Source organism: Aquarana catesbeiana, linkage group LG10 (assembly GCF_042186555.1).
Source record: "Aquarana catesbeiana isolate 2022-GZ linkage group LG10, ASM4218655v1, whole genome shotgun sequence".
Lineage (NCBI taxonomy): Eukaryota > Metazoa > Chordata > Amphibia > Anura > Ranidae > Aquarana > Aquarana catesbeiana.
The window spans coordinates 107,643,792-107,669,209 of NC_133333.1; positions in this window are offsets into that span (position 1 = coordinate 107,643,792).

A 25,418-nucleotide genomic window follows, 5' to 3' on the forward strand; every position below is an offset into this window, starting at 1 on the left:
CCGTGCTCACATTACTGTCTTCATCTAGCTCAGTATCATCATCAGAGCCTTCCAAATGCTGGGCATCCTCATGGAGCATGTACCCAACACTGTGGTCAAACAGTTCGAGGAACTCCTCAGGAGGACATGGTGGGGCTAGGGAAGGAGTCACTGATGACATTGAGCCGAGGGAAGAGGCCGCTGCTTTGCCAGACAAAGTACCCTGAGCATGGGTGAGAGAGGATGAGGAGGATGAGGACGGCTTGGTCATCCACTCGACCAAGTCTTCCGCATGTTGTGGCTCAACACGGCCAGCTGCCGAAAAAAAGGCCAAGCGTGTCCCACGGCCACGTGCTGATGAGGATGCACCGTCTCCATGACCAGCACTGTTGCCTCTAGACACAGAGCCTGCTTGCCCTCTTTTATTGGCTTGTGACTGTCTGCCTCTCCTTGATGGCCTTCCAGACATACTAATGGCCTGTAGCTGCACTAAGCTGGGATACATATATATATATATATATATATATATATATATATATATATATATGTACTGATACTTCAGCTAGCAAAATCAACTGCCTGCCTGTAGTATGAGAACACCACCAACCTTCTACAGGTAGCTTTAGGTGAACACTGTGCAGAGCTCGCCAAAAAATAACTTGTAGCTTATTTAGCTGCCTGCGGTAGTGATAGGATCAGGAAAACACCACTAACCTTCTACAGGTAGCTTTAGGTGAACACTGTACAGAGCTCGCACTACACTAACTTGTAGCTTATTTAGCTGCCTGTGGTAGTGATAGGATCAGGAAAACACCACCAACCTTCTACAGGTAGCTTTAGGTGATCACTGTGCAGAGCTCGCCAAAAAATAACTTGTAGCTTATTTAGCTGCCTGCGGTAGTGATAAGATCAGGAAAAAACCACCAACCTTCTACAGGTAGCTTTAGCTGAACACTGTGCAGAGCTCGCAAAAAAATAACTTGTAGGTTTAGCTGAACACTGTGAGGAGTACGCACTACACTAACTTGTAGCTTTAGCTGAACACTGTGCAGAGGTCGCATTACACTAACTTGTAGTTTTAGCTGAACATTGTGAGGAGGACGCACTACACTAACTTGTAGCTTTAGCTGAACACTGTGCAGAGGTAGCACTACACTAACTTGTAGTTTTCGCTGAACACTGTGAATAGGACACACTACACCAACTTGTAGCTTTAGCTGAACACTGTGAGGAGGACGCACTACCCTAACTTGTCTGGATATATATATCCCAGCTTAGTGCAGCTACAGGCCATTAGTATGTCTGGAAGGCCAATGGCATCAGTGACTCCTTCCCTAGCCCCACCATGTTCTCCTGAGGAGTCCCTCAAACTGTTTGACCACAGTGTTGGGTACATGCTCCAGGAGGATGCCCAGCGTTTAGAAGGCTCTGATGATGATACTGAGCTAGATGAAGGCAGTAATGTGAGCACGGACAGAGGGGGTGCCCAAGAAGGACAGCAATCTGGCAGTCATGCTCCCCCTGCTGCAGCATACTGCCAGGTTTGCTCCAGTGATGAGGAGAAAGGGCATGATGAGGTCACTGACTCAACGTGGGTGCCTGATAGGAGAGAGGAGAAGGAGGAGGCACATCACCAACGAGGCAGGAGGCACACCCCAAAGCTCTGCATGTGCAGGGCGCTGCTGTCTCTGCGCATTATTCCAAAAGTTCTTAGTTGTGGGCCTTTTTTGAGACGAGTGCATCAGATCGCACCGCTGCTATTTGCAACATATGACTCAAGCGTATTTCGCATGGCCAAAACATCTCCCGCTTGGGCACCACATGCTTGACCAGACATATGTTGACCTGCCATGCAGTTCGTTGGCATGCGTATCTAAAAGACCCACACCAAAGAACAAAGAGGACCTCTCCTTGCTCCTCATCAGCTGAGATCTCCAACCCCACTATACCTTCAGTCCTCTCTGAGACCTGCACTGAGAGGAATGAAGGTGTAGAATTAGGTGTGTCACAGCCAAGTACTTGTGGGCAATCTGCTTTCGGTACACCGACGTCAGATTGTACCAGGCAAATTTCCCTGCCCCAGCTGCTGCACCGCCGAAAGAAGTTCGCTCCCAGCCATCCACATGCCCAGCGGTTGAATGCTAGCTTGGCAAAATTGCTAGCACTTCAACTGCTGCCTTTTCAGTTGGTAGACTCTGCCCCCTTCCGTGAGTTTGTGGAATGTGCGGTTTCTCAGTGGCAGGTACCCAAACGCCACTTTTTCTCACGGAAGGTGATTCCGGCTCTCTACCGGCATGTGGAAGGCAATGTCCATGCCTCGCTGGACAGGGCGGTCAGTGGTAAGGTGCATATGGTCCAGCAGGCATGGACAGGGATGTTACCTAAGTTTCACCACGCATTGGGTGACTCTGCTGGCAGCTGGGAAGGATGCAGGAAAGGTGCAGTAGTGTTGGAGGTTGTTCCGCCACCACACCTCCAAAATGCCACTACTAATGATTGTGACACACCTCTCTCCTCCACCCCCTCCTTTTCTTCTTCCTTCATAGCCTCTTCCTGTGCTTTGTCCTCGGAACCAGCGGTGCTCCGTAGCCGTTCAAGGGGCTACGCAAGTATGCAGGCCAAAAGATGCCATGCGGTGCTTGAGCTGGTGTGCTTGGGGGATAGGAGCCACACTGGGGCAGAGGTTCTGTCAGCTCTGCAGGGGCAGGTTCAGAGGTGGTTGACGCCACGCCAACTTAAGGCAGGAATGGTGGTTTGCGACAATGGCACCAACCTCCTCTCTGCCCTCCGACAGGGTCAAATGACCCATGTGCCCTGTTTGGCTCACGTCCTTAACTTGGTGGTGCAGCGGTTCTTGGGCAGGTACCTGGGCTTACAGGATGTCCTGAGGCAGGCCAGGAAAGTTTGTGTGCATTTACACCGGTAATATAATGCCAGTGCTCGGCTGGCAGACCTCCAAAAGGAGTTTAACCTGCCCAAGAACCGCCTAATCTGTGACATGCCCACCAGGTGGAACTCAATGTTGGCCATGCTGCAGCGGCTGCACACGCAGCAGAGGGCCATCAATGAGTACCTGTGCAACTATGGCACCAGGACAGGGTCAGGGGAGCTTGTTTTTTTTCCCCATGCCAGTGGGCCATGATCAGGGATGCATGCACTGTCCTGTCACCACTTGAGGAGGCCATGAGGATGGTGAGCAGTGACAGTGCATGCATCAGTGACACTGTCCCCCTTGTCCACCTGTTGGAGCACACGCTGCGTGGAATAATGGACAGGGCACTTGAGGCAGAACAGAGGCAGGAAGAGAAGGACTTCCTTAGCTCTCAAGGCCCCTTTTATCCAGACAGTGTTCCTGCGTGCCCGTCGATCACACAGGAAGAGGACGAGGAGGAGGAGGATTGTGTCAGTATGGAGGTGGAGCCTGGCACTCAGCATCAGCAGCAGTCTTTAAGGGATCAATCCCAAGAAACACATGGACCTGTACGTGGCTGGGAGGAGGTGGCTGCGGACCATGTCGTCCTTAGTGACCCAGAGGACTCCGGACTGAATGCCTCAGCAAACCTATGCTGCATGGCCTCCCTGATCCTGCAAAGCCTGCGTAAGGATCCTCCTAATCGTGGTATCAAGGAGAAGGACCAATACTGGCTGGCAACCCTTCTTGATCCACATTACAAGGGTAAGGTTGCGGACCTTATCTTGCCGTCGCAGAGGGAGCAGAGGATGAAACATCTTCGGGAGGCCTTGCAGAAAGGTCTGTGCAACGCGTTCCGAGAAACTGGGAGGTTACAAACTCCTGTTTCTGGACAACATGTTGCTGAGGCTTCGGTCAGTCAAAGAAGGAGCGGTGGAGAAGGTGGCCGTCTGACCGATGCGTTCAGACAATTTTTTAGTCCGCAGCCCCAAGGTATGATCGGTTCCAGCAACCATCGCCAGCGTCTGTTTTGCATGGTGCAGGAATACCTAGGGGCAAGATCTGACTTGGAGATCGGACACCTTTCCCACCGAAAATCCTCTGGGTTACTGGGTCTTGAGGAATGGATCACTGGCCAGAGCTTGCACAGTATGCAATTGAGCTACTGGCCTGTCCTGCATCCAGCGTTCTTTCGGAACGCACATTCAGTGCTGCTGGAGGCTTTGTAACTGATCACAGGGTGCATCTGTCCACTGACTCGGTCTATCGACTGACCTTCATAAAAATGAATCAGTCTTGGATCACCACCAGCTACCAAGCATCTGATGCTAATGTAACCGAATAATTTTTTTTTGACATCTCAGATCCCTTCAAAGACTGCCTAGGCTGATGCTGAGTGACTATCCTGAGTAATTATCCTCTTCCTCCTCAATTTTTCAGCCCCTGTTTAACAGGAGCGTGTAATTACAAATTTTGATGCAATACATTGCAGCAGGGCTCGTTCCTGCGTTCCAACTAAAGTATCTGTGAGGGGTTGCAGTGTTTTGGCACCAGTGACTAAGGCCCAATTTTTCAGCCCCTGTTTAACAGGGGTGTGTAATTACAATTTTTGATGCAATACTCTGCAGCAGGGCTCGTTCCTGCGTTCCAACTAGAGTATCTGTGAGGGGTTGCAGTGTTGTGGCACCAGCACCAGTGCCTAAGGCCTAATTTTTTAGCCCCTGTTTAATAGGGGCGTGTAATTACAATTTTTGATGTAATACTTTGCAGCGGGGCTCATTTATGCGTTCCAACTAGAGTATCTGTGGGGGGTTGCAGTGTTGTGGCACCAGCACCAGTGCCTAAGGCCCAATTTTTCAGCCCCTGTTTAACAGGGGCGTGTAATTACAATTTTTAATGCAATACTTTGCAGCAGGGCTCGTTTCTGCGTTCCAACTAGAGTATCTGTGAGGGGTTGCAGTGTTGTGGCGCCAGCACCAGTGCCTAAGGCCTAATTTTTCAGCCCCTGTTAAACAGGGGCATGTATTTACAATTTTTGATGCAGTACTTTGCAGCAGGGCTTGTTCCTGTGTTCCAACTAGAGTATCTGTGAAGGGTTGCAGTGTTGTGGCACCAGCACCAGTGTCTAGGGCCCAATTTTTCAGCCCCTGTTCAACAGGGGCGTGTAATTACAATTTTTGATCTAATATTTCACAGCAGGGCCCGTTTCTGCGCCCACCAAGAGCGAGTGAGGACTTACAGTGTTGTGGCACCAGCACCACCCCCAAAGGCCCTATTTTTCAGCCCCTGTCTAACAGGGGTGTGTAATTACAATTTTTGATGCAATACTTTGCAGCAGGGCTCGTTCCTGCTTTCCAACTAGAGTATCTGTGAGGGGTTGCAGTGTTGTGGCACCAGCACCAGTGCCTAAGGCCCAATTTTTCAGCCCCTATTCAACAGGGCATGTAATTACAATTCTTGATCTAATATTTCACAGCAGGGCCCGTTTCTGCGCCCACCATGAGCGAGTGAGGACTTACAGTGTTGTGGCACCAGCACCACCACCACCAAAGGCCCAATTTTTCTGCCCCTGTTTAATAGGGGCATGTAATTACAATTCTTGATCTAATATTTCACAGCAGGGCCCTGTGAGGGCTTACAAATTAAGGCCCAAATTTCTGCTGAGTATATAGGGCAGGCCCCTACTTTCAAACATCCAACTTACAAATGACTCCTACTTGCAAACGGAAGGAGACAACAGGAAGTGAGATGAAATCTACCCCTAGGAAGGGAAATTCTCTCCTGTAAGAGTTAATATGGGAAAAACATTTCTCCTTTCCACTGATGCTTTATCACCAATCCTTGTTTCACAAAAAAACCCAAATTTTCAAAAAACATTTGTCATTGGGACAAAAAGTGAGGTGAAATCTTCTGAAGAGGAGCACAGACAGCAAAACAAATGTCACAGGGATTATAACCCTTCCCTATGTTTTCCAAAAAGCTTAAAATAGATTTTTTGGCTGGAGCTAAACATGTTAAAAATGTACTAGTTCAAAATTACAAACAGACTCTACTTAACAACAAACCTACAGTCCCTGTCTTGTTTGCACCGCCTGCATTCTGCTGTTCAGAGTACAGAGCCTGTGTACTGCTGTTTCCTTTTTTAATTCGGGTGCGGGGTTCCCCTTAATATCTATACAAGACCCAAAGGGCCTGGTAATTAGGGATGAGCTTCGAGTTCGAGTCGAACTCATGTTCGACTCGAACATCGGCTGTTCGCAAGTTCGCCGAACAGCGAACAATTTGGGGTGTTCGCGGCAAATTCGAATGCCGCGGAACACCCTTTAAAAGTCTATGGGAGAAATCAAAAGTGCTAATTTTAAAGGCTTATATGCAAGTTATTGTCATAAAAAGTGTTTGGGGACCTGGGTCCTGCCCCAGGGGACATGGATCAATGCAAAAAAAAGTTTTAAAAACGGCCGTTTTTCAGGAGCATTGACCCCGGTCCTGTATTCACTGTTTGTCTGCATCTACTGTTCCTGCTGCTATCCAGCCCAGCTCTGGTGACGTACTTGCCACACACCTCTGTGGCCAACGGAAGATCTTGCAGGCACTCTTACCTCACCGTGCTCTCATGGCCACTGTCGCAACTCGGGGCTGTACAAGGAGGTCTCCCTCTACACATCAGGCTCTGCCACAAGGTACTCATAGAAGATGGTAATCCAACCCAATATCTGCTCCATGGTGCACCTTCACTTATAGCAGTGCTGAACGTTTAGTGATGCAAATCTTTTTCATTGTTTGTAATTCCATCTGGTGATCTCCAGGTCTTCTTGTAGAAAGTATGTATTTCCAATGTAGAGTTTGTTCATTTTACAGAAGAGCAGTAGTGACTCCCTGTTGCGACAATGAGGAGATTTTTATAATAACTGGGTATGTCATCTTAAGGTTTTTTGCAACAGATCAAGCTTACTTTCTCATTTTCTTTTGCATCTTCAGTAGGTAAATACCCTTGTAAACTGTCACCTTAGCATGATGATATGATTATTCACAGACTTTCGTCCCATCAGAACACAGGATGCCTCCTTGTTCAGTATTAGGATGACACTGCGAAAATTACATTCTTTGTGGACTGAGTCACTACTGATATTACCACTTCCAGACCATCTCATTTCTCTGATGCAAGTTTTGCACATGAATACACTTATGTACATTCCAGGTTCTGATTTTGGCAACAATTGTTGTGCTAAAAATACTGGATCACATAGACCATTGAACATTCAGTCAGGTTTGCTTTGCCATTGCCATCGGGTCTGAACTGTTATTCTTAGCCCCCCCCGGCGGTATTCCCGAGTGTGGCTCAGGGTGGATTTTCAGTACCAAAAGCAGTAACCCCAAGCCTCACTCGGGAGCGCATCGCAGGATCCAGCTACATGTTACTTACCTTGTCCCCAGGATCCTGCAATGTCTCCCCACTGTGTGAGCGAGCCGTCTTCCGCTCGATCTATCACGGAGCCGAGCTCCATTCCCTGCGAACGTTGCGACGCACGGGGACGGAGAACAGTGGCAAATTAAAAAAGTAAAACACACAATACATATAGAGTACACTGTAATATTAAAGATTACATTACTGTATCAATTTATTTCACATCCCTTTTGTCCCTAGTGGCCTGTCTAGTGCCCTGCATGTTTTATATCATAAATACTTTTCTTTCTGCCTGGAAACTGGAGATTGTCCATAACAACCAAAACCGTCCCTTTACATCAAAAGTGGTTTTAGACCAGCTAGAAAAAATCGATAATAAATTAGAATCACTTGCAGAATTGAGCCATAGTGATTTGTGTGGAAATCCGTCATCAAACACTGAAAGTAATGACAGCGACAATTCTGCAACTGAGCAAATTTCAGTGTTTTTGATTTGATTACATTATTGAATAATTTTTATTATTATTATATTATTATTTGTTATAATTATTTATAGTTATTATTATATTATAGTTTATGATTTCGTTTTTCAAACTTTATCATACCCAGGATGTCTACTAGACTCTTGTTTGGACAGATTTAAGTGCGTTATTCCTAAGAATTACAGGCCTACGAAATAAAACGCCAAATTTCCATGCAAAATAATTGTAACGCTTTCAGCATCAAAAATCTGAAATAATCATACCGCCCAAACTAAGATGGGATTATTTGGTTTTGGTTCTGAATGTTTCCAAAGTGGAAAAAGGTTTTATGGGACTGGTTTGCTGCTTCTCCCTCCTCCTTTCTCATTATGGGCTGGGGGCTGGCCATGGCAGTGTTCATCTCAACAATCCAGAACTAATATAGAAGTTGTAATTGTCCAGTAAATACATTTATTAGGGAGCTAATTTCTGAATAGCAGGCAACGTAATGGGAATTGTCATAGCTTTCTGTCACGCTTACCCCTAACACAGGTGATCAAACACTATAGCTGGCTTCTGTGTTCTTCACCTTTAGCAGCCCCCTTTCCCATAAGGCAAGCAGGCCTACTGGTATTTGGTTGCCCCCAGGACTTAAACACAATGCTATAGTGCCTGGCTACCACACCAGGGCATAACCAAACTGAGCAAAACAAACAAATACTTGCGGTTGGCAGATAGGAAAGGTTCAGAACAGTCAAGATCTGAAATCCAAACGCAGGCAGAGTTCAGAGAATAGTCGACATCGGATCCAAGGTCGTCAATGAGGTAATCCAATCTAGCAGAGCAGGGAAGACAAACAGGTAGCTTGATCAGGTATTGCATCACAAGCATGAGACTGCAGGCTTGGCTGGCCAAAATCAGGTTTGGTCTCCACTCAGAGACTGGCCACAATTAATCACCTCGCAGGTGGACAGACAGACAAGGAGAGTGCCACAGCCAAAACCTGGATGCTGGAATAAGGAGCAGGAGCACTAGACACTCCTGACGCTTTTCTGTTGCAATTGCAAGTGTACACAAAGCCAAAATGTTTTTTCTCTTAGATTTGGATAAGGTGTAGAAGGGTAAAAATCCATTGATGTATGTGTTCTTGTTGGAGTGATTCTTCTTTCCTATTTGTCCTGTTAACCATTATCACTGAAACGGAAAGTGATATGACATCCAAAATCTTGAGCTGTCACAGAAACAGAATCATAGGGGATTTCTTCCAATGGAGACACTTATTCTTGCAAAAATAGCCCAAGAGGGCATATCTTCTACATTAGAGTTTTTCTCTCAATCCCCATTGTGTTCATAGAGCAGGAAGCTCAGACAATTCTTCAAAATAGTACAAAAAAGAAAAAAACTGACAGGAGTTTTTAACCATTCGCTACACTATTCAAAAGTACAGAGAAACACATTGATACAGGGTATGTACATTCCAGGTGGTTATTTTGGTAACCAATGTTGTGCTAAAATTACTGGATCGCATTGGACATTGGATATTTGATCGGATTTCCTTTAATGGTGTCATCTGGACTGAGCTGTTATCTTTCTCAGCACAGGCTTGGAACTGGCCATGGCAGTGTTCATGCCTGCTACCCAGAACTAATATAGAAGTTGTAATGATCCAGTGAATTAATTTATATGCAAGTTAATTTCTGAAAAAGCAGGCACCATAGTGGAACTAATACACAAATAATATAACACTTTCATGGGCCATGTTCCATGCCAAAATCCTCTGATGAATAGATACACTTATAAATACAATAGAAGGTGAGCTATGTAAAGTTATATACATTTAATGGCATATGCATTATGTCAGGGCCGTCTTTAACGCGGGGTGAACAGGGCGTCTGCCCAGGGCCCAGCCATTGTAGGGGGGCCGAAAAGCAGCTGAGCTGCCCCTGGAGTCCGCGCTGCCTGACATGTTTTTTTTTCAGCTGGAGTTCCGCTCCGGCACTTGTCACTTGCTAGCTCAGTTGCTCACTACTGTCACTTGTTAATACAGAAGCGCTGCTTCCCTACAAGTGACAGCTCTCCTCTCCCTGCCTGCCGTTCACATCCCTCTTTGCTCTACACACATTGAGCTGTATATGAGAGCAGAGGAAGGGGGCGGGGGAAGAGAAGCTTCTCCATGGACATGCATATTGCAGCTTCTCTTGTGCAGCCCGGCCCCGCTCTGATGGTTTTTAGGTAATGGAGTCTGGAGGCGGGGGCGGGTGGTATTGGTGCCGAGGAATGCTGTGTATTGAAGGGGGGGGGTGGAATGGTGCAGGAGGACTGCTATGTATTGAAGGGGTGGTGGGATTGGTGCCGAGGAATGCTATGTATTGAATGGGGGGTTTAAACTGGAAGCAGGGGGAGGAAAGCTCTGTACTTATGGGGGGGCTAGGATGTACACAACACACCCCTAAACCCAGCAATCTGTATATAGCGCACCCCACAACCCTGCACTCTGTATGTCACGCACCTCTCAACCCTGCACTCTGTATGTAACACACCCCTCAATCCTGCACTCTGTATATAATGCACCCCTCAATCCTGCACTCTGTATGTAACGCACCCCTCAATCTTGCATTCTGTATGTAATGCACCCCTCAATCCTGCATTCTGTTTGTAACGCACCCCTCAACCCTGCACTCTGGATGTAACACACCCCTCAATCCTGCACTCTGTATGTAACACACCCTTCAATCCTGCACTCTGTATGTAACGCACCCCTCAATCCTGCATTCTGTATGTAACGCACCCCTCAACCATGCACTCTGTAACGCACCCCTCAATCATGCATTCTGTATGTAATGCACCCCTCAACCATGCACTCTGTAACGCACCCCTCAATCCTGCACTCTGTAAGTAACGCACCCCTCAATCTTGAACTCTGTACGTAGCACACCCCTCAACCCTGCACTCTGTATGTAATGCACCCCTCAACCCTGCACTCTGTATGTAACGCACCCCTCCAACCTGCACTCTGTATGTAACGCACCCCTCAATCCTGCATTCTGTATGTAACGCACCCCTCAACCATGCACTCTGTTTGTAACGCACCCCTTAATCCTGCATTCTGTATGTAACACACCCCTCAATCCTGCATTCTGTATGTAACGCACCACACTCTGTATGTAACACACCTTCAACTATGCACTCTTTATGTAATGCACCCCTCAACCCTGCACTCTGTATGTAACACACCCCTCAATCCTGCACTCTGTAAGTAACGCACCCCTCAATCTTGAACTCTGTACGTAGCACACCCCTCAACCCTGCACTCTGTATGTAACGCACCCCTCAACCCTGCACTCTGTATGTAATGCACCCCTCAATCCTGCACTCTGTATGTAATGTACCCCTCAACCATGCACTTTGTATGTAACCTACCTCTCAATCCTGAATTCTGTATGTAACGCACCCCTCAGTATTGCATTCTGTATGCAATGCACCCTCAACCATGCACTCTGTATGTAACGCACCCCTTAACTATGCACTCTGTATGTAACGCACCCCTCAGCCCTGCACTCTGTATGTAATACAGCCCTCAATCCTGCATTCTGTATGTAACGCACCCCTCAACCATGCACTCTATATGTAACACACCCCTCAATCCTGCATTCTGTATGTAAAGCACCCCTCAACCCTGCACTCTCTATGAAGTGCACCCCTCAATCCTGCACTCTGTATGTAACGCACCCCTCAATCCTGCACTCTGTATATAACGCACTCTTCAGCCATGCACTCTGTTCATAGCTCACCTCTCAATCCTGCACTCTATATGTAATGCACCCCTCAATCTTGCATTCTGTATGTAATGCACCGCTCAACCATGCACTCTGTATGTAATGCACCCCTCAATCCTGCACTCTGTATGTAATGCGCACCTCAATCCTGCACTCTGTATATAGCGCACCTCTCAATCCTGCATTCTGTATGTAATGCATCCCTCAACCCTGCACTCTGTATGTAATGCACCCCTTAATCCTGCACTCTATGTAACGCACCCCTCAATCCTGCACTCCCTATGTAATGCACACCTCGACCCTGCACTCTGTATGTAACACACCCCTCAATCCTGCTTTCTGTATGAAACCCCCCTCAATCCTGCATTCTGTATGTAATGCATCCCTCAACCCTGCACTCTGTATGTAACGCACCCCTCAATCCTGCATTCTGTATGTAACACACCCCTCAACCCCGCACTCTGTATGTAACGCACATCTCAAAACCATGCACTCTGTATGTAACGCACCCCTCAATCCTGCACTCTGTATGTAACGCACCCCTCAATCTTGCATTCTGTATGTAATGCATCCCTAAGTCCTGCATTCTGTATGTAATGCACCCCTCAACCCTGCACTCTGTATGTAACACACCCCTCAATCCTGCACTCTGTATGTATTGCACCCCTCAACCCAGCAGTAATCCTGTAGCTTCTGGCAACCAATCGCAATCACTGCCTGATCTGCTACAGTAAACTGATTTTAGGTGGGGGGGAAGCTGGGGGCCCAAAGAAAATGTTTGCCCAGGATCCATTCAATATTAAAGATGGCCCTGCATTATGTTTAAAGGTATGAATAGAAAAAAATCTTATTTGGAGGGCAAAGACGACCAATTCAACATAAACACACCCGATAATAAACATGCTTAGTCTGATTCTCTCATGCAGCAGCTTTGTTTTAGAAAGCACATACTGAATGCATGGCGCCAAGCACAACTATGTCTGTTTAACTAGCATCCTCTGAAAACCATTTGACTGAAGAATCATCCAATGTACACACTCAGATAAACACAAGTAAAAAAGGGACAGATTGCCTTTGGAACATCTTTATACAGAAGCTAAACATCTGTTTGAGGAACTTTGCATAAGTTTTTTTGTGTAACATGCCACCTGCAGCAAACAAACACCATAGGACACACCCAAAGAGAGGGGACAATAATTACTGTACTGCAGACAAACAAAAAGTATGATCTGTCCTCTGTGAATAAGTAGAGGTGATCAAATCAACTTCCACACATTTTGCAATACTGAGCTTGCAGTTATGATTAAAAATAGTGTTGGGTGAACGGTTCGGCCCAAGCATGAATTTGGGTCGAACATTGGCTGTTTGCCCGTTCAACGAACACCTGAATTGTTGTGGTGTTTGACCGTTTGTTCGGCCCACAGAGTGCCCCACAATTCACTGCACGCTGCACAGTGCATTGGAAGCCCTAATTGGCTGAAGCAATAAAGGATTTGCTCAATAAGGGCATAGAACACTGTCAGAGCCATTATTGGAGAAAGCAATAATGACTGTGCCCAATCATGACTCATTGCTCATTGACCCACCCCCCTCTATAAAGGGTCCTTCCCACAGCAGCCATTTGCAGTGTGATATTGGAGTGGAGATAGATAGAACAGGGCTATGTTCATTACTACTAGCAAGTTAGTGTGCAATAGTGTGCTATTGTGATCCTGTTGTGAGTGAAGAGTGTCAATTTGGTGTGAATATAGTCATAGTGAAATGTGAATGTAGTGAGACCATTCATTTTTACTTTAGTGTCAGTTTAGTGTTTCAGGGCATGTTTACTGCAGTATATTGAGGTGTGTTAGTACAAGTTTACTGCAGTATTCTGAGGTACAATATTGGACGTTTACTGCAGTCTATTAAACTGCATCAGTGCACGTTTACTGCAGTATAGTGATGTGCATTATGGCACGTTTACTGCACTATATTGAACTGCATGTGTACTACAGTATTTTGAGGTGCATTAGTGCATGTTTACTGCAGTATATTTATGTGCATTCATGCATGTTTACTGCAGTATATTGATGTGCGCTTGTCAGGGAAATGGCCGTGTTGTGGGCAATTCCGCCAGTAACCGTCATGGTGGCAGGCGAGTCTAGTGAGCACGCCCTGATCTTGTGGACACACCCCTCCGGCCTATTTAAATCTGCCACTGACACTTGCAGTTTGCTGGATTATCAAACAGCTCCTGTGTTCCTGTGCCTTGCATACTCTGAAGACCCCTGCTTGACCTCTGCTCGGCTTGACCTGTGTTCCTGTTTATCTCCTCGCTCTGACCCCGGCTTGGCTGACTACTCTCCGATCTTCTGCCCTCTGTGTATGACCCGGCTTGTTCCTGTACCTCTCTTGGACTGTCTTTTGGTATCTGACCCCTGGCCTGGCTGCGGACCCTGTTCCTGGTTTACCCTGCTGTTATTGTTCAAGACTTCTCTCTGCACGGCTGCCACAACGCACTCTAGCTACTTACAGCCAACCAGCCAGCTTGCAGTATCCCTGGCAACCCATGCACCTCTGTGCATCGCATTCCCTGTACCCAAATCCAGGGACACGCTGCACTCAGCCTCAAGGGGCGCCCTCTCAGCAACCCGGCCTCACACTACAGACTTGACAGCGCTAGTGCACGTTTACCTCAGCATATTAAGGTGCATTAGTACACATTTACTGCAGTATATTGAGGTGCATTTGTGCACCGTTACTGCAATATATTGAGGTGCACGTCTACTGCAGTATATTGCCATGTGTTAGTGCACCCTTACTGCAGTATATTGACGTGTGTTAGTGCACATTTACTGCAGTATATTGAACTGCGTTAATGCACGTGTAGTGTTAAGGTGCATCAATGCACATTTACTGCAGTATATTGAGGTGCATTAGTGCATGTTTACTGCAGTATAATGACGTGCATTAGTACACATTTGATGCAGTATACTGACGTGCGTTAGTGCACATTCACTGCAGTATATTAAGGTAAATTAGTGCACATTTACTGCAGTATATTGACATGTGTTAGTGCACGTTTACTGCAGTATATTGAACTACGTTAGTGCACGTTTACTGCAGTATTTTGTCCTCAGGCAGGGCACCATTTCCTTTGTTTAGTGATGTTGCCCGTGCTATCCAGCCACAGCATGCAGAGGAGGTAGTAGACTGGCTTCCTAAACCATTCTTATCCTCCTCATCCTGTCACCCAAGCAGAGGCTAGTGCGCAGTCCACCGCACCTGCCAGAGACGGTTATTCTGCCTCCTTTTCCACAGCTACTTCTGCCATAGCCTCAGCATCATGCATGAAGGAGTCAGCTGAGTTATTTGAACACAGCGTCAGCCACTTGCCTCCTTGATGATGCTCAGGCGTTACTTAATTGTGAAGTTGGTTCTGAGGTTGAGAAAGGTAGAAACATTAGCCTACAGAGAGGGGAGAACACTGGTAAACAACAAATTGGCAGTCATGTACCCTCAGCTGCAGCATATATTGCCAAGTTGGCTCCAGTGATTATGAGGATGGAGGGGATGATGATGATGATGAGGTCACTGACACAATTTGGGTGCCAGATAGAGCAGAGGAGGAAAGTGAAGCCCCATCCCAACGAGGCAACCATCATGGAAGAGTAGAGAGCAGCCACCCTATTTCACCACATTGTGGAGCTGTTATCTAGCAGGCCAATTCCCACAGCTCAGCTGTCTGGGCCTTTTTAAGCACATGTGCAGCCGATTGTACTGTTGCAATTTTGCAAACTTTGCCTCAAGAAGACTGAGTGTGGCAAAAACACCAGCCATTTGGGTACCACATGCTTGACAAGGCATTTAACCTCCCACCACTCAGCCCATTGGCAAGAGCACCTGAAAGCCACACAAAAGAGATGCAATTCTGCAGGGATGATGGTATAGTGAAGCGTTTCACCGGTTCTTGCAGCACGTCTGCCAGCAGTACACCACCAGCTGTAGACTATAGCAAGCAAATCTTGGCCCCCAGCTGTTGCAGCCAAAAATAAAATACAGTCACTGCCAGCCACATGCCCAGCATATAAATTCAAGCTTGTCAAAGCTGCTGGTTTTACAACTCCAGCCTTTCCGTCTGGTGGATTCTGCCCCCTTCCGTAAATTTGCAGAATGTGCTGTACCACAATGGCAAGTTCCTTAAGGCCATTCCAGCTCCATACCATCACGTGGAAGGCAATGTTGTGGCATCGTTGGCCAAGGCAGTCAGCCAAAAGTTCCACATTACTGCTTGATAGAGGTAATACTTCAGGTAATGCAGGAAGAGCTTCAGTGACCCCCGAATTCATGAGAGACCAAATAAGACACAGGCAAACAAGCTGGAGTGTGTTCATAAGATCTCTGATCTTTACTGAATACCACAGTGGCTTATATGCAAAAGAAAGAAGGGAGGAGCGGTGTTTTAATGCATATGTTTCTAAAAGTTATACAAACTGAGTATTTTCTTATCATGATTAAAACTGCTGAATTTAGTTTAACAAGAACTAACTAATTTTGCATACACAACAGGCTGCTCCATGAATCAGCTTTAACCACAATGACTTGCAGGGTGCAAACTGTTAGATAAGCTATTTATGTCGAAACACATATTGAAAAGTTCATTTCTACACAAATAAAATGGAGTCATTTATATATTCTATTACAATCCCCTCTTTTATCACGAAAGTGATAATCACAAATCCTGAAGCCCCCGACATTCACCTGGACTACTTTCCCATAAATGTATCATTATCCTAAGCATGTAAAAATAGAGAACAATAAACACATAATCTCAGCTGCATAGCAATTGTCCATGAAATACAAAGGGGGAAGGGGCGTGACAGTCCTTAAAAGCAAGTGGGAGGGGCATGACAGTCTTTAGGCCAAATAAAAAATAGTCCTAAAGAAAAGCACAAAAAAAGTCTCTTGTATGGCTTCTGAAAGTCCATTAAATTTATGAAAGGGAAGGCAAAGGAAATGTATATAATTCTCATTCTCCTAAACTTTTCCCAAAACTTTTGGTTCTATTCTGTGTTCATCCATATTTTACAGAGATCCTCTACCCCAAAACCCTGCCTCTTTGTAAGGATAGAACTCGATATCCACAGACAGACTAGAACTGATGCATTGAGCTAGACTTGGGTCTTCAGGCTGGCGTATCTGGATCTCTCTCATGTGGTGCTCACTGGAATTTCATAAGCCTTGGGCGTGCGTCATTTGGCTAATCCTCAAGGTGTTATTCCAGGAACATTTTCCAGCAGGAGTCCGCCTTTACTCATCTCAGCACCTCCCATGGCATTTGAACAACAAAGATGAACAACGAAGATTTTCATGTAAAAGCTGTAGACATCTCTTCATCTGGATAGGGTATAGGGTAGAGTATGAATGGGGTGGGCATTTCTTCATGTGCATGGGGCTGGGGTTGAATACTGGCTGGCTGGGGCAGATATTCCTCATCCAACATGAATAATCACACAATCTATCTGATCAATTCAGGCCTTAACCTTTTGGAGGTATTAAAAACAATATTCCTCTTTAACTGAAACATAGGTAAAGCATGCATAAATAAAAAAAATGTTTCTCAGAACTAAACATTTTTTCAAATCCAGTATTACAGCAGGATTTCAACAAAACTTAAACACCTTTAGTTTCTTCTATTCCCGGGACCCAAGTAGACCCGAGGAACTCAGAACAGAATATTTTACCCAAACACATATTCTGACTCAGAGGTCAGCCTCCCAACTGCAAATATATCTGATCAGAGGCGGCTCTAGGCTTTGTGAGACCTTAAGCAAAACTTAGACACAAGGCCCCCTCACACCCATAATGGAAAAAATAATTCAAGCGATAAAAATTAGCTGTATAAGGAGGATACAGTACAGGTGGAGGGTACGTGGGCAAAGTACATGGGGCAGGAGTGTACATTAAAGGAGGGAGCAGGAGGTCACAGCACAGGGGGAGGGTAAGTGGGCACATAGCATGGGGCAGGAGTGTACATTAAAGGAGAGAGGAGGGCACAGCACAGGGGAGGGTAAGTGGGCACAGTACAGGGGGCAGGAGTGTTTATTAAAGGAGAGAGCTGGGGAACAGTACTGGGGGTAGGAGGGTACAGTACAGGGGGACCAGGAGGGCACAGCACAGGGGGAGAGGGTAAGTGGGCACAGTACATGGGGCAGGAGGGAACAGCACAGGGGGGAGGGTACGTGGGCACAGAACAGGGGACAAGGGGGTACAGTACGGGGGGGAGCAGAAGGGCAAAGCACAGGGGGAGGGTAAGTGGGCACAGTACAGGGGGCAGGAGGGCACAGCATGGGGGGGGGTAAGTGGGCACAGTACAGGGGACAGGAGGGTACAGTAAAGGAGGAAGCAGGAGGGCACAGCACAGGGGAACGGTAAGTGGGCACAACACAGGGAGGGAGCAGGAGGGTACAGTACAGAGGGGAGCAGGAGGGCACAGGGGAGAGGGTAAGTGGGCACAGAACAGGGGGCAGGAGGGTACAGTAGGAGCAGAAGGACAAAGCACAGGGGGGAGGGTAAGTGGGCACAGTACAGGGGACAGGAGGGTACAGTAAAGCAGGGAGCAGGAGAGCATGGGGGGTAAGTGGGCACAGTACAGGGGGCATAAGGGTAAGTAAAGGAGGGAGAAGGAGGGCACAGCATGGGGAGGGGGGTAAGTGGGCAGGGGACAGGAGAGTACAGTAAAGGAGGGAGCAGGAGGGCACAGCATGGGAGGGTAAATGGGCACAGTACAGGGGGCAGGAGGGTATAGTAAAGGAGGGAGCAGAAGGGCACAGGGATGGAGCAGGAGGGTACAGTACAGGGGGGAGGGTAAGTGGGCACAGTACAGGGGACAGGAGGGTACAGTAATGCAGGGAGTAGGAGAGCACGGGGGTAAGTGGGCACAGTACAGAGGGCATAAGGGTAAGTAAAGGAGGGAGCAGGAGGGCACAGCATGGGGGGGTAAGGAGGGAGAAGGAGGGCACAGCATGGGGAGGGGGGGTAAGTGGGCAGGGGACAGGAGAGTACAGTAAAGGAGGGAGCAGGAGGGCACAGCATGGGAGGGTAAATGGGCACAGTACAGGGGGCAGGAGGGTATAGTAAAGGAGGGAGCAGAAGGGCACAGGGATGGAGCAGGAGGGTACAGTACAGGGGGGAGGGTAAGTGGGCACAGTACAGGGGACAGGAGGGTACAGTAATGCAGGGAGCAGGAGAGCACGGGGGGTAAGTGGGCACAGTACAGGGGGCATAAGGGTAAGTAAAGGAGGGAGCAGGAGGGCACAGCATGGGGGGGTAAGTGGGCACAGTACAAGAGGACAGGAGAGTACAGTAAAGGAGGGAGCAGGAGGGCACAGTACAGGGGAGAGCAGGAGGGCAAAGCACAGGGGGGTAAGTGGGCACAGTACAGGGGGCAGGAGGGTACAGTAAAGGAGGGAGCAGGAGGGCACAGCACAGGGGGAGGGTAAGTGGGCAGGGGGGTACAGTACAGGGTGGAGCAGGAGGGTAAAGCACAGGGGGGTAAGTGGGCACAGTACAGGGGGCAGAAGGGTAGTGTAGAGGGAGAGTAGGAGGGCACAGCACATGGGAAGGGTAAGTGGGCACAGTACAGGGGGCAAGAGGGTACAGTAAAGCAGGGAGCAGGAGAGCATGGAGGTAAGTGGGCACAGTATTGGGGCAGGAGGGTACAGTACAGGAGGAGCGTAAGTGGGCACAGTACCGGGGCAGGAGGGTATAGTATGGGGGAGGGTAAGTGGGCACAGTACCGGGGCAGGAGGGTACAGGAGGTGGGTAAGTGGGCACAGTACTGGGGCAGGAAGGTACAGTATGGGGGAGGGTAAGTGGGCACAGTACCGGGGCAGGGGGGTACAGTACGGGGGGAGGGTAAGTGGGCACAGGGCAAGAGAGTAAAGTAAAGGAGGGAGCAGGAGGGAACAGCACAGGAGGAGCAGAAGGAAAGAAGGATGCCTCTTACATTAGAGTACCTCCCAGAGACCCCCATTAGCTCACAGTCCCCTAATATCAGTGCCCCCCTTCCTTAGAGAACTCCAGAGATCAGAGACCCCCCTTATAGCAGCGCCCCCTGCCCTCTTTAGGATCTCCATTTATGTTACCTTATCAGCGGGAATCGGGTACTGCTGCAAGTAAGGTGTGAGAGCCGAAGTTGGGGGGCGGAGTTGAGAGGCGGAGCGTTCTACAGATTTTTCCTCAGTGTGTGTGTGTATACAGCGGCAATCCAGATGAAAAAGGGGTCATCGAGGCGGGCGGAAAGAAAGGCGCTGGGCGGAGGGACCGGAGATCGATGACCACAGACTGGCACAGCTGAGAGGAATCCTTGTTGAGTGGAGCACAGTGCCGGAAGTTCGGGACTTGGTCCGGCACTGGATTCAGCCCCAGCACAGTTTCTCATGGGGGCCCCCCACTGGTCCCGATGGGTCAGCGGGGCAGACATGAGGAGGAACAGCAGTAGAAGCAGCTCTCTCTCCTCTCCTGCTTGTGAGGGGAGGGAGAGGAAGGGGCAAGTGTCAGCGCTGGCTTTGACTGAGATCCGGAGCTGTACGTGAGCTCCGATCATCTGGGAAGCAACCCGCTACCTCTCCATGTAGCGGTGAGAGGACTCACAACTGTGCTGATGGCGGGGGTGGGGGGGATCCCGGTTGCCAGTAGAGGCAGCTCTTTAATTTGGCAAATTAGGAAGCCGTGAGGCCCCTGTGAGCGCGAGGCCTTAGGCGACCGCCTAATTTGCCTAATTAGAGAGCCACCTCTGTATCTGATCATCAGGAACAAACAAAGCATTGATGGCTAAACAACATTACATCATTAACACTTCACGATTGAAAATCTGGGAATTCAAAAGGTAAATATATCCAGAATAGTAACTCTGATTGTTTTTCAAACAAACTTTCCTATCATATTTTAGTACCTCATGGACTCAATATATGCAGCAATTTATTTAGATCCTGGTTACTTAATTTCAGTAACTCTTCAAACATTTTCTTTTTAGTTTCACCCTTTTTTTTACCAAAATCTCATTATCAATTTTAATTTAACCCCAGACTTTTAGGGAAATATATATTATCAGGAACATGGGCCTAATATCCTCTACTCCCAGAACAAGAAAACACAATATGAGACAACTCTTTGTGTACATTTTAAACAAACACTTAAGATACTTTACTAATCAAATAATACCTTGTGCATTCATTAAACACAATACAACCACTTTCTCCTTTTATTCACATTCATTTGTCCACTCTATTCATTCTTCATTTAGAAATGTTTTCCATATTTGCCACACCTTTAAACACCTTTACCTTTTTTTTTTTTTTTTTATCCATATCTCTCATATTTTTCCCTAGTGCATAGGATTACACAAACCTTAAGTTACTTCCTTTTTCTTTACCAACCACAATTCTCTGGCGTAGCGCCTGGAATACATAACTTCCCTATTCTTTCCATAGCATAGATATATACTTCTCAATTATCTTAGGCTAGGTTCACACCTATGCAAATTGGATGCGGCTTACACTGCATCCAATTTGCAGGACACCTCAAAATACATTCATTTGAATGAGGCTGGTTCACACACCTGCGGTGCATTTGCACTCCGCATTGCCCAAAAAAGTGTGCGTTTTCTAGGCAGTGTGGTCCGGCTTAGGTGCGAATTCAGGCCCATTGACTTCTATGGGAACGCTTCTGAATCGCACGTCATTCAATTGTGAACAGTATAAAATCCTGACCTGATACTGATCAAAAACTCACATGAAACGCTGAACTACTTTGTCAATTAGCTGTGAAAACAGAGCTCAAATTCACACTGCATATGTGTGACCCCAGCCTTGAACTTGTAATTAACCAAAAAAAATAATAAAATCAATCATTTTAAAATCCCCAGTCATTGTTAATACAGCCTAAAAACAATTAAAACCATTTGCACAAATAACCATTCCCTTGTCTTGTAACAGGCAATGTCCTTATACATTGCAAAACTTCCCCCCTTTTTTTTTCTCATTATCAACAAAACTCTAATGCCATTTACTGAACACCGCAGAGCCCAGGGCAATTATATCAATCGGAACAATAGCACATTTGTTGATACTGAAAAAAAAAGATCACCTTTTAACTTCAATAACGTAAGGATAGGCAATTACACAATTAAAACAGTCCTTAAAGTCAGATTCCAAGGCTCTATGGCTCTATTTCCACTACTGTGAGTTGCTGTGTGACCTGACACATGTGAAGTTGCATGACAAGTCTAAACCCATGTATTTCAATGGTCCCCATTTTAATTGGTGCGACTCAAGTCGCAGCGACTCCAAAAAAGGTTCTTGCACTACTTTGTTCCTACTTCAGTGCGACTTGTTCTCATATGGTTTTCACTGGTTGCATGACATTGCATCAAAAATCACATTGCAAAGTCACATTGTAAATCGCACAACTCTGTGGTTGCAATAGTGGAAATAGAGCCTAACTGAAATAATCAAAATACCCCATGTATGAATTGAAATGCTACTCTAAAAAAATTGTATCTGATCAGATTCCTCAAAAAAAACCATTTGGTACCAGCACATACATGTAATTTATCAGTGACATGTCACATTCCCCTTTTAACGTTTCCAATTAACTATGTATTGGGCATGGGCTTAATATGTGCCCATTCCATGTATAGGCTGACAATAGTTGCAACATTTTAACAATAAACATGTATTTTTAATCTATATAGATAACTTTTCTGAATTAAATCCTTCTTTAACATTCACTCTCCACCTCAGCAAGTCTCTCGGACTCGCTGAATATGGAATGCAAACATAGCAGTATGCTTTGCTCAAAAGTGCTGGCGAAGGCATGGTTGGCCGTTTGATCCCCTTTTTCATTTGAAGCAAAATAGCAGATTTATACAAGTGGGTATGTACCTCTGTGTATTGTGCTAAACAATACTTTTGATAGGAGGAATCACTCAAATAGTAACTTGTCCTTGTCCAAGTCCGTGATTCAATCCTCTTAAAGCACCACACACAGATGAGTATCCTACTCTGTCCCTCTCACCTGCCCACATTAGCAACACTCACCTACTTGGCAGGATCTTAGGACATACAGTGAGGACGGAAAGTATTCAGACCCCCTTACATTTTTCACTCTTTTTTATATTGCAGCCATTTGCTAAAATCATTTAAGTTCATTTTTTTCCTCATTAATGTACACACAACACCCCATATTGACAGAAAAACACAGAATTATTGACATTTTTGCAGATTTATTAAAAAAGAACACCTTCATTTGAGTCCAGCTGTGTTTGATTATACTGATTGGACTTGATTAGGAAAGCCACACACCTGTCTATATAAGACCTTACAGCTCACAGTGCATGTCTGAGCAAATGAGAATCATGAGGTCAAAGGAACTGCCTGAAGAGCTCAGAGACAGAATTGTGGCAAGGTACAGATCTGGCCAAGGTTACAAAAAATGTATGCTGCACTTAAGGTTCCTAAGAGCACAGTGGCCTCCATAATCCTTAAATGGAAGACATTTGGGATGACCAGAACCATTCCTAGAGCTGGCCGTCCAGCCAAACTGAGCTATCGGGGGAGAAGAGCCTTGGTGAGAGGGGTAAAGAAGAACCCAAAGATCACTGTGGCTGAGCTCCAGAGATGCAGTCGGGAGATGGGAGAAAGTTGTAGAAAGTCAATCATCACTGCAGCCCTACACCAGTCGGCGCTTTATGGCAGAGTGGCCCAACGGAAGCCTCTCCTCAGTGCAATACACATGAAAGCCCGCATAGAGTTTGCTAAAAAGGAAGGACTCCAAGATGATGAGAAATAAGATTTTTTGGTTTGATGAGACCAAGATAGAACTTTTTGGCCTTAATTCTAAGCTGTATGTGTGGAAAAAAACCAGGCACTGCTCATCAGCTGTCCAATATAGTCCCAACAGTGAAGCATGGTGGTGGCAGCATCATGCTGTTGGGGTGTTTTTCCAGCTGCAGGGACAGGAAGACTGTTTGCAATTGAGGGAAAGATGAATGTGGCCAAGTACAGGGATATCCTGGGTGAAAACCTTCTCCAGAGTGCTCAGGACCTCAGACTGGGCCGAAGGTTTACCTTCCAACAAGACAATGACCCTAAGCACACAGCTAAAATAATGAATGAGTGGCTTCACAACAACTCCGTGACTGTTCTTGAATGGCCCAGCCAGAGCCCTGACTTAAACCCAATTGAGCATCTTTGGAGAGACCTAAAAATGGCTGTCTACCAACATTTACCATCCATCCTGACAGAACTGGAGAGGATCTGCAAGGTGGAATGGCAGAGGATACCCAAATTCAGGTATGAAAAACTTGTTGCATCTTTCCCAAAAAGACTCATGGCTGTATTAGATCAAAAGGGTACTTCTACTAAATACTGAGCAAAGGGTCTGAATACTTAGGACCATGTGACATTTCAGTTTTCTCTTTTTTAATAAATCTGCAAAAATGTCAACAATTCTGTGTTTTTCTGTCAATATGGGGTGCTGTGTGTACAATAATGAGGAAAAAATGAACTTAAATGATTTTAGTGAATGGCTGCAATATAACAAAGAGTGAAAAATTTAAGGGGGTCTGAATACTTTCCGTCCCCACTGTATATCGACTACTCAACAATCCATTTGCATTCAGAAGAAAAAAAAAACTTATACTCTAAATTGGAACTCCAAGACAACAACAAACAAAAACACATAAAATGTAAGCATTTCTCTCTGAACTAATGGAAGATAATTCTCTATACTAACAACATCTTTCCCCTAACTAACAATCAGTAATTCACCTTTTAATCATTTAACACTACCAACAAATAGTATGCTGATAGGCAAGTTCCCCCTTTCTTAGTTTTAATACTAACACATATGGGCTCACACAGATCTATCTACTGCTAGCTTGAAAATGGCTGTAAGAATTTAGCTTCCTCATTGGGTTTGGGGTTGCTTCCATTGGATGGGGTATTTTGGCCCTTGATGTTGTTGGATTTTGGGAGGGTTGTGTGACTTGTGTGGTGTTTTGTTCAGGTATGTCATATGGACATTGGTTTCTCCAATGACCCAAGTCCCTACAGTTAAAACAACCTCTTTGTGAGGGCTGTGTCCTGGGGAAACCACAGCCTTGACCTCTTCCTCTCCCTCTGCCCCTACTTTTATTCTGCTGTGTACCATTCCCTGGGTGGGACTGCTGCTGTTGTGGCAGTCCTCCCTGGAAGTGTGTACCTGGACCCTTCAGTATGTCAAAACATCCTGCTTCATCCTTCTCTGTGAATTCCGGTTTGGTCTTCGTAGGCCAATCAGAAATCATTTGCTCAACCATTAAACCATGTTGTGGTTTTAGGTTACTAATGAAAGTCTGAATCATCAAACTATGCACATCCGGTAGTATTGATAATCCAGCTTCCTGTGTCCACACAGCCATAAATCTCTTCCAAAATTGTATGACACTTTCTCCTGACTTTTGTTTACAAGCTATGGCAGTAGGAAGGGAAGTTATGTTTTTAAAGGCATTATTTAATTCCGCTTCCAATTGATCCCACATGGTGGTTTTCTCTCCTTCAGTATTTAATTTTTATGTATCAGCCTTTACTGTTTTTGGATCTTCAATTTCATTTATGGAGGCTACTTTAGTCCAATCAAATGCAGCTGTGTGTCCAATGACACCATCCACAATCAATCTCATATCTTCCTGTGTATAATTTCTCCCTTTACAAGCTTTTTTTTAAAATAGGACAAAGTTGCAGAGGCAGACTGAGTTGGTTTTGGACAATGTTTAACAATGCAGTTGATATCTTCAATATCAATCACCTTTTTCAACATGTCATTTCCTATAGTCATAAAAGGATGGTATTGAGTTCCCTCTG